This window comes from Cervus elaphus, chromosome 28 (genome assembly GCF_910594005.1).
Source record: "Cervus elaphus chromosome 28, mCerEla1.1, whole genome shotgun sequence".
Lineage (NCBI taxonomy): Eukaryota > Metazoa > Chordata > Mammalia > Artiodactyla > Cervidae > Cervus > Cervus elaphus.
Genome location: NC_057842.1, coordinates 41,873,801 through 41,887,185, shown reverse-complemented (window position 1 = coordinate 41,887,185; position 13,385 = coordinate 41,873,801). Strand labels below are relative to the sequence as shown.

Sequence of the window (13,385 nt, the reverse complement as noted above, 5' to 3'; positions counted from 1 at the left end):
TCTGGCAGCCTCACAGTCCCCATGCAAAAATTTTGTTTAAAAAAAAAAAAATCTCAGTTTCAGTTGTGGATAACATGGGTAAGCACACCCCCACCCTGTGTCTGGCAGTGAATACAGCAATAAAACCTGGACAGAACGCACTAAAGCAGCTATTTGAAAAATCTGAAAAGTAAACACTGGCAGGCAGGCTGGGAAAGACCAGAATTCAAAGTACCAGGAAGCAGCAGTGAGGGCATCACTGTTTTTCTTCTGGCATCCCCCTCGTGCCCCCAGTCAAGGTGGTCTCGCACTGGAGGTAGACATCTGCACAGACCAAGAGCTCCAGAGAAGCCCTCTAGCTCAGGTTCAAGGGGGGAAGGGTCTCCTACTGCTCAGAGAAAGTAGGAGGATTCCCTACTTCCCCCTCGTCTTGTATTTCCATTCCTCCATTCTAGCACCCCAACTCCCAGGCCATCCCACTGTAGTGGAAGCCACAGCGGGAGTCTGCAAGAACCTAAAACTCTTAGGAAAGGGAAATTTCTTCTCTGATCTGAGGCTGTGGCCCCAAGAGGGCAGGGGAAAACCCAGTTGAGTATTTTCTCTCTTCTCAAACAGCTTGGCTTTGGACTTGCACATAGTCACAGGAAGGGTGTTGTAACTAAAGTCTAACCTTTCTAGCCAGAGGTTCAGAAACACAGGGAACTAGATAATACAGTCAGCTCTTAATATCTGTGGGGATTCCCTGATAGCTCAGTTGGTAAAGAATCCACCTGCAATGCAGGAGACCCCGTTTGATTCCTGGATTGGGAAGATCTGCTGGAGAAGGTACACTACCCACTACAGTATTCTTGGGCTTCCCTTGAGGCTCAGCTGGTAAAGAACCCGCCTGCAATGTGGGAGACCTGGGTTCAAACCCTGGGTTGGGAAGATCCTCTGGAGAAGGGAAAGGCTACCCACTCCAGTATTCTGGCCTGGAGAATTCCATGGACTATAGTCACAAAGAGTTGGACACCACTGAGATACTTTCACTTTCACTTCAATATCTGTGGATGCAGAATCCTGGGGATACCGGGGGCCAACAGTAGTACATCACTGTATGACACTTGAGCATCCACAGATTTTGATTTATCTGCAGGTGTGCTAGAACCAATTCCCCTCCCCCCATCCCCAGACACCTAGATATGTGCATGCGCAAGTGCATCTGTTAGCATATCAAAGACTTGGAGAACCAGGCTAACAGACAGACCTCCACCAGGTCTGAGTCTGGCCACTGGGTGTCATGCATGTGGGACAGATCTGAAGACCAGTGAGAAATTTTTAAAACAGAACTGACAACTGATAGTGAAATCACAATCCATAAAAGGCTGGCTGGAACTTGAGACCTGAACCCAACCAGCTCAACTACCTGGAAAAACAAATATTGATATATGGACATTATCTATAGCATTTAAACACAACTCAGAGACTCAAGAGGAGAAGGGGACAACAGAAGACAAGATAGTCGGATGACATCATCAACTCAATGGACATGAGTTTGAGCAAACTCTGGGAGATGGTAAAAGACAGGGAAGCCGTAGTCCATGGGGTTGCAAAAGAGTTGGACATGACTGAGCAACTGTACAACAACAGAGCCTCCATGATATTATACACACGAAAGGATATAACTCAAAACTATTCAGCATATGAAGAATCAGGAAAATCCCAATTGGTGTGGAGAAAAGACAGTCGACAAACGCCAATGACATGACACAGATCCTGAAATTATTTGACGAAAACTTAAAAGCAACTATTACAGAAACACTCCAAGAAGTAACAGTGTACACTCTTGAAACCAATGGAAAGATAGGAAGTCTCAGCAAAGAAACAGGATATATAAAGAGCCTAAAGGACATTTGAGACCTGAAAAATACAATAACCAAAATAAAAATCTCAGTGGATGGGCTCAATAGCAGAATGAATATATCACAAGAAAGAGTCAGTGAACTTGAACACAGATAAATAGAGAGTATCCAATCTGAACAACAAAGAGAAAAATGATTTGAAAAAGACATGAAAAGAACCTCAGGGACCAGTGGGGCAATATCAAGAGGTCTAACACTCAGTTACTGGGATCCCAGAGGAGGAAGAGAAAGAATGCAGTGCAGAAACAAATATTTAAAGGTACAGTGGCTAGAAGATCCCCAAATTTGACAACAGACATAAACCTAAAGATTCAAGCAGCTCAGCAAACCCCGAACAGAAAGGCACGAGGAAATCCACACCCATACCCATCATAATCAAACTGCTGAAAATGAAAGACAACGGCAACAAAAAGCTGAGTCTCTTTAACCTTGTGATAGACTTCATAGTGGGCCAGGGTCTAAATAAATAAATGGAAAAGGCAGAGCCAGCCCAGCTCATAAAGGGCTTCTTACCCTGAGGCCCCCTCCCCGGCCAGGCCCAGTCCCACCTCCCCAAGTCCATCTGCTAAATGTCTCTGGCAGCAGACAGCACACATACTGAAACCCAAATCCAGAGCACATTCTGAATCCTCTCCCCATCAATCTGCCGCCTCTGCAACATTATACAGAGTGTAGGCTGGGAAGCAAGGGAACCAGAAATGAAATCAACTCTGACAAGAAAAAAATGCACTATCACTCAAGCAGGCCCTGATAACTTTTAGGAAGAAATTTTTCTAAACAAAATAAAAGGACAAGGAGGAATAAATTCTCAGCTCTAGATTTATTCTCTAAGTTATCCTGGTAAGTTGGAAAGAAATGCCAAACAAATTTGAGTTGGGTTTTGTTCTTAAACTGACACCTTAAAATTCACTATGTTTTCTGTGTGTGGCAAAATAGCTCAAGTCTGGGTAAGATTGATACACAGAAAGGGGTAGTGAAGAGAAGAAAACATATAATGTATTTTAGGTTTTTATCATAGGACAATAGAAAGAGAAGCCAAACTTCTGGAGTAGATTCAGTGAAATGCAGAGGTTTTTATTTGTTTTCATGATGGAGAAACTATATAGCATCTGCGTACACAGTAGGCACTCAAACATCAATCATAGATCTTACCAGGGTTACGTATTAACCGTGTAAAGAAGGAAGAGTTTCATTTGTCTTACAAAGGTAAAAGTATAGAAGACTGTTTGCCTAAGAAAGCAAATAGGAATGTAGAAACAGCATTTATCACATTTTTAAGAATTCTCTCTCTCTCCCTTGTACTTGTGCATGCGCATGCACACACACACTTACACACACTGTATTAAAAACATATGCATTACCGAGACCTCTTGAGATTCAAAGTCCTAGAAGCCTAACATCATCTGAATCAACATCAACCTGTGATGAGGTCATGGATTCACTTTTGTTTGAAAACTCCAGCCAGTTCATATCCCCCAAATATTTACCAGTTTCAAAAACATGAGCATCTCAGGATGGAAGGTCTGCAAGACCCCTATGAACCCATTTCAAGGATCCTTGGATCCTGAGTAGCTGCCAAAGCCAAAGGAGATATGGAGTTAGCAGAGGGTGGGGAGAAGAACGGAGAAGGGAAGCTAGAAAAGGGGGGCATGAGAGGGAAAAGCGTTCTCCCCTCACACCTGCACAGCGATCTCCACACTCCACACACATTTACCTAGGTCCCAGGGCTGTCCATAAAGTGGCACCCAGGACTCTTCAGCGGCTCTCAGCGCACATGAGTCCTCAACCTCGTGCCAAACCACAAGTCTCCCCACAGGGTCCCTCAGTCTGATCCTGCCGCTGACAGTCACGGACAAGCAGATGCCCCCTAGCCTCTCAGCCTTGGAGCCTCTTACGAGGTTCTGTGCCACAATGTTGAGCAGAGAGCCTGTCAATGGTAAAACTCAGTGCCGCTGAGCAGTTTCACAGGGAAAGTGTTTCAGTTCCAGAGCCTAGACAAGACATGATTCTTATTACCACAAAGAATGAAAATGCATCACCCAGCATCACCAAGGGCAGTGGGATGGGATGCATGGCGAAAAGAATGCATTCCAGAGGCCCCATCTGAGGCGCAGAGCCGCAGCATCCGTTAGCCACCCTGCAGGCTGATGCGGGGAAGAGCAGCTGCAAGTGCCACAACACGCGGATGGGACACAAAGCCGTCCTGGAAAGCCAACCAGGGTCACTGGATGACGCTTGGGTGTCATCCAGTCTTCTTTGGAAAAGGATGGAGCCAGCAAGACAAGGTGCTCTGCCATGAGTAGGACAGCCAGGGTGAATGCGAGGGAAAAACAAAGTTGGGTTCAGGACACTAGAAAAATCACACACCATGGTCCAAGGGTATCATCAGTTTCCTGATGAGGCTGTCACATCCCACTGTATATAAGCCATCAGTTGCACACAACATATGTATGTGTGTTTGTATGTGTGTTATGTATACATATATGCATTTCTCAGTTTTAAGTGTTCGTTCATTCATTACCTAACTTGTCATCTTCATATTGTCTGTGTTGCATATTGTCCACATTGCCATTCTCTGGCCTTGGTCTTTTTGATTATGATATAGTATCTGGTAGCCTGAGTGAATCCTGCTGGCAATTAGAGATAGGACTCTGGTTCTGGGACATTCCTCACATGATTCTATATTTATAGAACATTTTTCTGTCTGAGTGCACTGTAAGTTATAGTGCCTGACAAGTAGAACCAGCCCAATAAATGTTTCTTTTTCATCTGTGGAAGGCTGCCAGCATAAAACAAGGCAGAGAGGGAGCTGGCTGGACAACTCTGGAACCAAAAGCACTTTAAGCTTCAAACCTAAATGGAAGGAAAGATCTACAGTCTTTATCATTAAGTGGCCCTTTTCGGGAACATGAAGAATTGCTGAAGGAAGCAGACCTCTTCAGAGGTCAATTATTGCCGGGTCTGTGACTCTGAACTGAGAATTCTTTGGCGAACAAGACTGGGACTCTCCAAGATTAGAAGCGAAGCTGCCAAAGTGTTATCTGACCTCGGCCCTGTCCCCTTCCCCCATATCAGACTGAATAACAAGACTAAAGGGGACAAATTGTGCAAATAAATACAGCTGATCTAAGCTGATGAGAAATTCTGACTATATTTCTCAAATGTAAGGGCAAGGAGGACTAACACCTCCTTGCATCAAAGAAGAACAAACTTCCACCAACAAGGAGGAGTTGTTTTTTTTTTTTAATTAGTTGGAGGCTAATTACTTCACAACATTTCAGTGGGTTCTGTCATACATTGACATGAATCAGCCATGGAGTTACATGTATTCCCCATCCCGATCCCCCCTCCCACCTCCCTCTCCACCTGATTCCTCTGGGTCTTCCCAGTGCACCAGGCCCGAGCACTTGTCTCATGCATCCCACCTGGGCTGGTGATTACATTGATTTAAATACCAGCAAGGAAAGAATATAATAGAATCTTAGGATTAAGGATTTTTTTTTTTTTTACTACTTTGGAAGAAAGTAGGGAAATTTACTAGCAAGGATTTATAGTAATATCTTAATCTAGCTAAATATAAATACTATTTATTTATTTCGGTGGAAATAAATTGTTATCAAACTTAAATGGTCTTTGATTCAAATTAAAGTAAAAGAGATGACAAGTAGCTTAGCAGGAATTCTGAGAGAATCTTTAAGAAACATTGGGGAGTTTTTTTTGTGTTTTTTTTTATCATTGCTGTGGGTTTGTTTGTTATTTGGCCACACTCCTGGGCATGCAGGATCTTAGTTCCCCGACCAACGACCGAACTCATGCCCCCTGAATTGGGAGCACAGAGTCTTAACCACTGAACCGCCGGGGAAGTGTCCAAGAAAGCATTTTGAAAGAAAGAAAACAAGCATTGTTGAGAATTTAAGATATTTCATTCAAAATTAATATTTGTTTTGCTACTTATATACAATGAAATATTACTTAGCCATTAAGAAAATGAAATAATGCCATCTGTAGCAACATGGATGGACCCAGAGATTATCATAGCTCAGTGAAGTAAGTCAGAGAAAGACAAATATATAATATCACTTATATGTGGAATCTAAAAAAAAAAGATAACAATGAACTTATTTACAAAACAGAAAAAGAGACATAGATGTAAAAAAAAAAAAAATGGTTACCAAGGGGAAAAGTGGGGAAGGGATAAATTGGGAGATTGGGATTGACATATACACACTACTATATATAAAGTAAATAACTAATAAGGACCTACTGTAAAGCCCAGGAAACTCTACTCGATACCCTGTGTAATGACCCATATGGGAAAATAATCTAAAAAAGAGTGGAAATACATATATATATATAACTGATTCACTTTGCTATATAGCAGAAACTAATATGACATTGTAAATCAACTATATTCCAGTAAAAATATTTAGAGATTATGAAGGTTAAAAAAAAAATCAACATTTGTTTTAATATATTAAAAGGCTAATAAATATCTACATATTGGTTATAAAATTTAAGTTAAATCTGCACATATTCTATATCTTGAAATCATAAAGTCAGGTTTTATCCAAATCTATTGGTTAAAAAGAGCACAGAGTTTTTCTATAAAATGGAAAGTTTATTTTCATAATTCTAAAGATTGTTGACATGCAGCCTTGAAACTATAAATATTTGTTACTATAAATTTTGTCAAATGCAGAAAAATTAATGCTTTGGTAAAAGTGAAAACAGACTTCCCTGGTGATTCAGACAGTAAAGAATCTACCTTCAATGCAGGAGACCTGCGTGCGATCCCTGGGTTGGGAAGATCCCCTGGAGGAGGGCATGGCAACCCACTCCAGTATTCTTGCCTGGAGAATCCCCATGGACAGAGGAGCCTGGCGGGCCACAGTCCACGGGGTTGCAGAGTCAGACACCACTCAGCAACTAATGAAGCACAGCACAAAGGTGAAAACTATGTTTGCCACGGGGTTTGATCCCACAAAGCCTTGCAGAGACTGACCTTCTGCTCATAACTGACCTGATCTGGTTCTACTCATTCAGTCTACACCAGCAATGCTGTGTAGATCCTCTTAAAAGTAAGCGGATTCCTCATCGTAGGAATTCACTTTATAAACAAACTCCAACATACTTTAGAACACAGTGCACAGTTTTCGTTTTCTTCAACATCCATTACAGCAGAAGTACTCTTAATCTGTCTATATAACACCAGCTCGTCAGATGTCAGTTCCTGCGCACTCCTGATGCTACCACTTCAGTCATATTTTTACCAGGAGTCATTTGATTTGCTCCCAAACCAGGTTATGTCAGTTGTACAAGCTACTGAAATTACATATTTTCATTAAAATTTAGGCAAAATGATGGAATCTGCACACAGAAAGAAAATGGGTTCTCTTTTCTATAGAAACCAAGTCGAGAAAAAGCTAGGTGCTATTTTTAAGTACTGTTGCGTTAAGCATGGGTGAAGTAACTGTAAAAAAGAATAACAGAATCACTAAAGTCTAGAGGTGTTCTGCACTCAGATTGCTTCAGAAGTGTCAAATTCTTGCTCTACTTAAAAAACTAAAGCTGGAAATGGTTGGTGATACAGTTCAAATGGGGTTTTGCAAAAATTCCAGCAAAAGGACATACTCACAGCAAAAGACTGGCCAACAAATGCACTTGCATATGTTTTAAGTTCAAATGGGCTGTGTGTGTACTATTTGTGATTCTCTATTTTAACCACCTTCTATATAACTGACCGATTACTGTGAATTGATGACTATGTTTATGGGTCCACCTACTAATTATATGGTTGTAGAGATTCCATAAGTGCGTAGTTAGAGAGTGCAACATTACCAATTAACTTAGATGCTGGACTAATGTTGGTGCATAGCTGAGGAAATGTAAACATAAAGCAGGACTGTGGATAAGGCAGGAGACTGGAAGAGATGACCTTTAACATAATAAACATAGCTTCTCAAGAAGCTATGAATTTTTTTTTCTAAATGCTAAAATTTTTTAGCATTTAGCATAGAACAAGCACTTTACAAATGAAATGACATAAAAATCAATAACAGGGAGGAACCATTGGCTACAATTCTGAAAACAAACCATGAGGCTCTTCTTTAAGATATAGCTTGAGACCCAGAAGAGCTGAATAGGCCATCAGTAGGGTTGCACCTCTTAGCACATATCTCAACACCGGGCCAGGCCTGGGCTGGTTCCAACTCCACAGGCTGTTAACCAGGACTCTGAGCTCCACCTCCTGATGACTCAGCCCAGTTGAGATGATTACAGCAGACAAAAGCCCATCACACAGGCACATCTCTCAGTTAGAGACCAACACTAGTTATTAAAATACCTACTCCCAGCTTCAGGAATCAACCATTCAAATCATAACTGAACCTGTCTTAACCCAGCACTCACACCTCCCAAGGGAGGGAGTGGTCCTTCATGAGAAGCCTGAGGGGGCAGGGGCGGGGCTTGAAGCATCCGTATTCTGAAAACCCCTATGAGTGATTTTGATCCACTCTCAAATTAAGAATTTTTCTGAGGTCTGTGAATCCCCTGAAATCAACCGTAAACAAATGTGTGTGCAAACAGATGTTCAGTATTCTGGAACACTTATCCATAGCTTTCACCTAATTGTTTTAATCAAATTTTCATAATTCAAAGAATGTGAAGATTCATTGTTCTGAACTCAGTTCAAATCTTCACCAATCTGGTTGTCTACATTAACCAGAGGAATTTGAGAAGCTGAACACAAGCATTCCCTGTACAGAGACTTCCTGTTATATTTCTCTTTTTTGCTTTAGTTTTTTTCCCTCCAAACTCCAATCTGTTCCTATTTCTTCACTTCTATTTTTAAACTGAAATTTTTTGGTTTCAAAATAACTATAATCTAAAAACTCCTCTGATAAAAGACAGGGAAAATTAAGTTTCCAATTTCCCTTACAACACTTCTCCCCTTCCTATATATATGATTTTGTTATTAAAAAAATTTTTTTAAACCTTACAAGCACTTTTGCTCTGCTTTTCATATTAGGCTAATAACTTGACCAAACATATGTATCTTTATTTTAATTAACAGCATCCTGGCTTGCCTATATTTTTAAAATAACAAATTATACATAGAGATAGTACTTTTTTTCTCCTGTTCCTTGTCTTGACACATCACTATAACAAGGAATGATACTATATCGTATGTGTTAAATAGGCTCCAATCTGTGCTGGTGGTTTGGTTTTATAAATAAGAACATTTTTTTGTCCAAGAGGAAGGCCTAGGCACTCAGATTTTCCAAAACAATTCTCTGTATCCAGGGTACCCAAATAAATTCAAGCACTTCAGTATCAAAACTGATGTAGCTGTCTGCTCCTGATTGAGATTATGTCCTCTAAGTGCACATTAGTTAAATAAGCCATTTTTTACTATTTCTGTGCAAAATGAATATTCACTATTCAAAAGAACATACCCTATCATAATTATATAATCAGTTCAAATTTGTTCTTAAGTAATGCGAGGCATGCTTGAAATTCCAACCTGACAAAATGGCTAAAAGTAAGCTTTAAAATATATTATTTGACTTGGGAAATATCTAAGAAGACTTTGTATCAAACTTAACATCTACAGTAGTCAAAAGATTTTCCTGAGATACAGATTTCAGCATGAAGGTAGTCACAGCATATAGTAGACACTATACTAAATATGACCTCAGTCAACCTGGGTTATAATCTCTATTTACCTGAAACTAATTATTTAAGCAGAGTTCTACTTGATGGAATGGAAATAACAGCCACCTCACTCATAAAGGTACTATGAGGACCAGTAGGATAACATCAGAGCAAGCCTGTGGAAGCTGGGGAGTTATGAAAGTAAGATACTAGCATAACTGCTGCTCTCTTTAACACAAATGTCCTCCAAAACGTATAGGATGTGTCCTGCACAGAAGTCATCACAAATGAGGTGACAAGTGTCCTACGGGTGAAAACGAAGGCAAGAAAAAGAAAGAGTTAAGGCAGCTGAAGTCCTTACGCAGAAGTACTCACTCATAGAAGAGGTGCAGTGGGCCGACCAGTGCCTGACCATTTCTTTTGACAAACACCTGGTGGTCTGAGTCAGACCAACATCAAAAACCACCACCACCATCAAAAAACACAGATGCACTAAGAGGCCAGCAAGCTCACAGTGATGGCAGCGGGGGCATCCCCTTTATCGGGCAAACAGCCAGGTCCTGCGTTCCTAATGTAGGGCTGTACGTGCCTGATACCACAAGGCATCTTCCAGGCTGGGGGCACTGATGAGAGAGTGAGCACCACCCCATTCACCAGTCGCCAAGTAACCACACCGAGACACCAAGCCAGGTGCTTCCTAGGAAAGCAAGCGTGTGGACTCTGCCTTTCTATTGAATGTGCTATGCCTAGGAGTGAGCACATCAGACTGGGCTCCCAGGGCTCTTGCAAAGTTAGTTTATCTTTATCTGGACAGAGCAAAGCACGTGGTTTCACACCAGCCATTCATTCCATGGGCTTCTGAGAATATTTTTTAACTGACATATAATTAACACACCATAAAATTTACCATTTTTAGAGTGAAATATTAAGTGGTGATTGACATATACACAGATTAGGCAACCATTACCACTAAGTCCAGAATATTTTCATCACCTTGGAAAAAAAAAAAACCATTTCCAGTAGCAGCCATTCCCCGTTCCCCTCTTTCCCTCCCCTCTCTCCAGTCCCTAGCAACCACTAATCCATTCCCTGCATATTCTGGTTATTTCATTAAAATGGAGTGATGCAATGTGTGGCCTTCTGGGACTCTTTTCTCTCACTTATCACAATATTTTCAAGGTTCATCCACACTGTAGCATGGATCAGGACATGTACAAGTTTTGTACAAACATGTTTTCAATTCTCTTGGGTATACACCTAGCTGGGTAATTTCTAGGTGCTCTTGAACCCTAAAGTTCATGTTAGCACTCTCTGTGTAAACTATCTTCCATGGCAGACAGAAGGAAATACAGTTCACCAGGGTTCCCAAAAGCCAAAGGAAGTAATGAAGATGCATAAGAAGGGAAAAGGAGGATATGCATGAAGCAATATATTACTGTTCCCAAAATGTCACTAGTAATATATTTCCCCTATATCACAAAACAGCAGTAGCCATAGCCAGGATGAGAGGAATAGCCCTGGACCTATGTGGGCACAGTCAACACGTAATGAGTGCGACCTATGTACATCCAAGGCACTATGCTGAGCACCTTATATGGCTTGTCTAATCATAGACAGCATGTTGGAAACTTGACTTTTGAAAATAAACACTGATTGCAACCAATTCTGCCTTCCTGCCAGAGTGGCTTAATTCATCCCGTTGCTGGGCCTGGATGCAGAAGAGAAAACTAAACTGCCTAAGTAAGAAAATGACATATATTTAGGATTTGTTTGCTGTAAGCTCAAGAGAATTGGATGGGGAGTGATGCTTTGAAGGCTTGAAAAATGGAAGAAAGGGACTGATGTGTAAATAAGAGAAGGCAAGATCAATGGTATAGGAGCCTAAGAAGAAAAGACAGCATAAGAAATTCCCAATGGGCAAGAAATCCTTAATCAATTTTATGTTGATTTTTGTTTTGAACTTCATTGACATCCCCCTCTCTTACCCTGAGACTATCAGTAATGCCTAGATCATTCTAGGGATAAAAGAAGTGGGCAGTGCAAAAAAGAGAGGAGATGGCAGTGGCCAGAGGTGAAATATTTAGCTAGGAGAACCATCAGAAAATTTAAATGCTAGATATTACCAGAAAATTGAGTGGAGGAAAGGTACTGGATCTCTCACAGCACACAGCTCAAACCATTTTAAGTATTAAACAACGAGTGAACTCAGAGCTGGAAAAAAATGGGTTCATCTGACTGTCATAATAAAATCTAAACAATTCTATATGTGTGTTAGAAAAGGTGGGTAACAGGAAAACACCAGGGTTTAAATCATTTTAACATTCACTGCCTGGAAATGGCCTCAAAACAGAGACCTTGGATGACATTCCCATGAGTAATTAGAGAGGACTAAAGCATGTCTTCAGTATCCCTGTGGAAAGCCTAGGCCCATTCTTCTCATGCTGCAAATGGCAAAACTCTAACAAAGGGTCTCAAGGACTAGATTGGGGCCACTGTAGGTCACTGGTCTCCCCCACAGTCACAATCATAGTTAGTGGGCCCTGAGGCTACTCCCAGAACAGGGGTTGGCAAATGTCTTCTGTGAAGAGTCAGATAGTAAATATTTTAGACTTTGTGAGCCAAGAGGCAAAATCAAGGATATTAAGTAGATTCCTACATAATGAGGAGACAAATTTCTACATTTCTATTGATGAAATTCAAAATATAATAAAAACTGTACAATTTTTTTGTAACATAGATATATTATATTTAGATAGCATTTTGCTTCATTGGGGTTCAAAGTTAGTGTTTCCTAACATCATATCAATTGCAAATATTCATCTATAAAAACCATTCTTCACTCATGGGCCATTACAAAACAGGCACAGGCTGGATATGGCTCCAAATCTCTGTAGCATAGTCACCACTGTTTGAAGCAGTCAATGCTGGGAGCTCTCTTCCAAGAGTCTGGGTGTAAAGCCCTGATCCAGAAATTGGAGATCTGGAGGGGGTTTTGGAATAGCTCTTGAAGGATCCAAATGTTCCTCAAACACATTGGTCTAGTAGCCCAGTGATTGAAATAACCATTTTTAGCCCTATTTACTAAGCACCTGCTTTGTGCTGGCTCTATCATAGTCTCTGGGGATAGAGTGGTGGCCAGGACACATGAGGCCCCCACCTTTATAGGGGATGCGACTGCAAACAAGAATTAGAGAAAGAAAAAATGTCAGAGAGTGGGAATGCCATAGAGAATATAAGAGGAGGTAGCAGAAGGGCAACTGGGATAGGGAGCTACTTTGGATAAAGTAGTTTAGTAAGGAGTTCCTTTTCCTCAATATTCTTCATTCTTCATTTTATCAGACATTGTATACTGTTTCCAATATGACTTGAGGGAGAGTAAAATATAATCCCATTGTACTTTAATTTCCTTCCTCTGCTTATTGGTAGGATTTATCATCTCTCTGTACTCACCTCTCTCTTTCCATATTATAACTGTATTATAATATATTATCTAGTAATTATATATGCTGTACATGTAATCTACATAATATATATATATTTATATATTAGTCTTTCAGATTTCCTCTTCTATTAATTCCTGGTCAAGGCTGTTTGTTTTTCTGTTCAGTTGTTTATCTTTTTTTCTTATTGTTTTGTTTTTTAAAAAACTTTAGGGTATTACCCTTTATTCGTGGTGATGTGTGTGTGCAGTCGCTCAGTCATGTCCGACACTCTGCAACCCTTTGGACTGTAACCCGCCAGGCTTCTTTGTCCATGGGATTCTCCAGGCAAGAATACTGGAGTGGGTTGCCATGCTCATCTCCAGGGGATCTTCCCAACCCAGGAATCAACCCCCTCCCGCATCTCCTGTGT

The 13,385-nt window shown here is 40.8% G+C and overlaps 1 protein-coding gene across 1 annotated transcript in view; it reads right to left on the bottom strand.

Moving 5' to 3' along the window:
* The window catches only part of METTL24 (methyltransferase like 24), a 116,060-nt gene that overhangs the window by 89,867 nt on the left and 12,808 nt on the right, over nt 1-13,385 (bottom strand). The window lies entirely within an intron of this gene.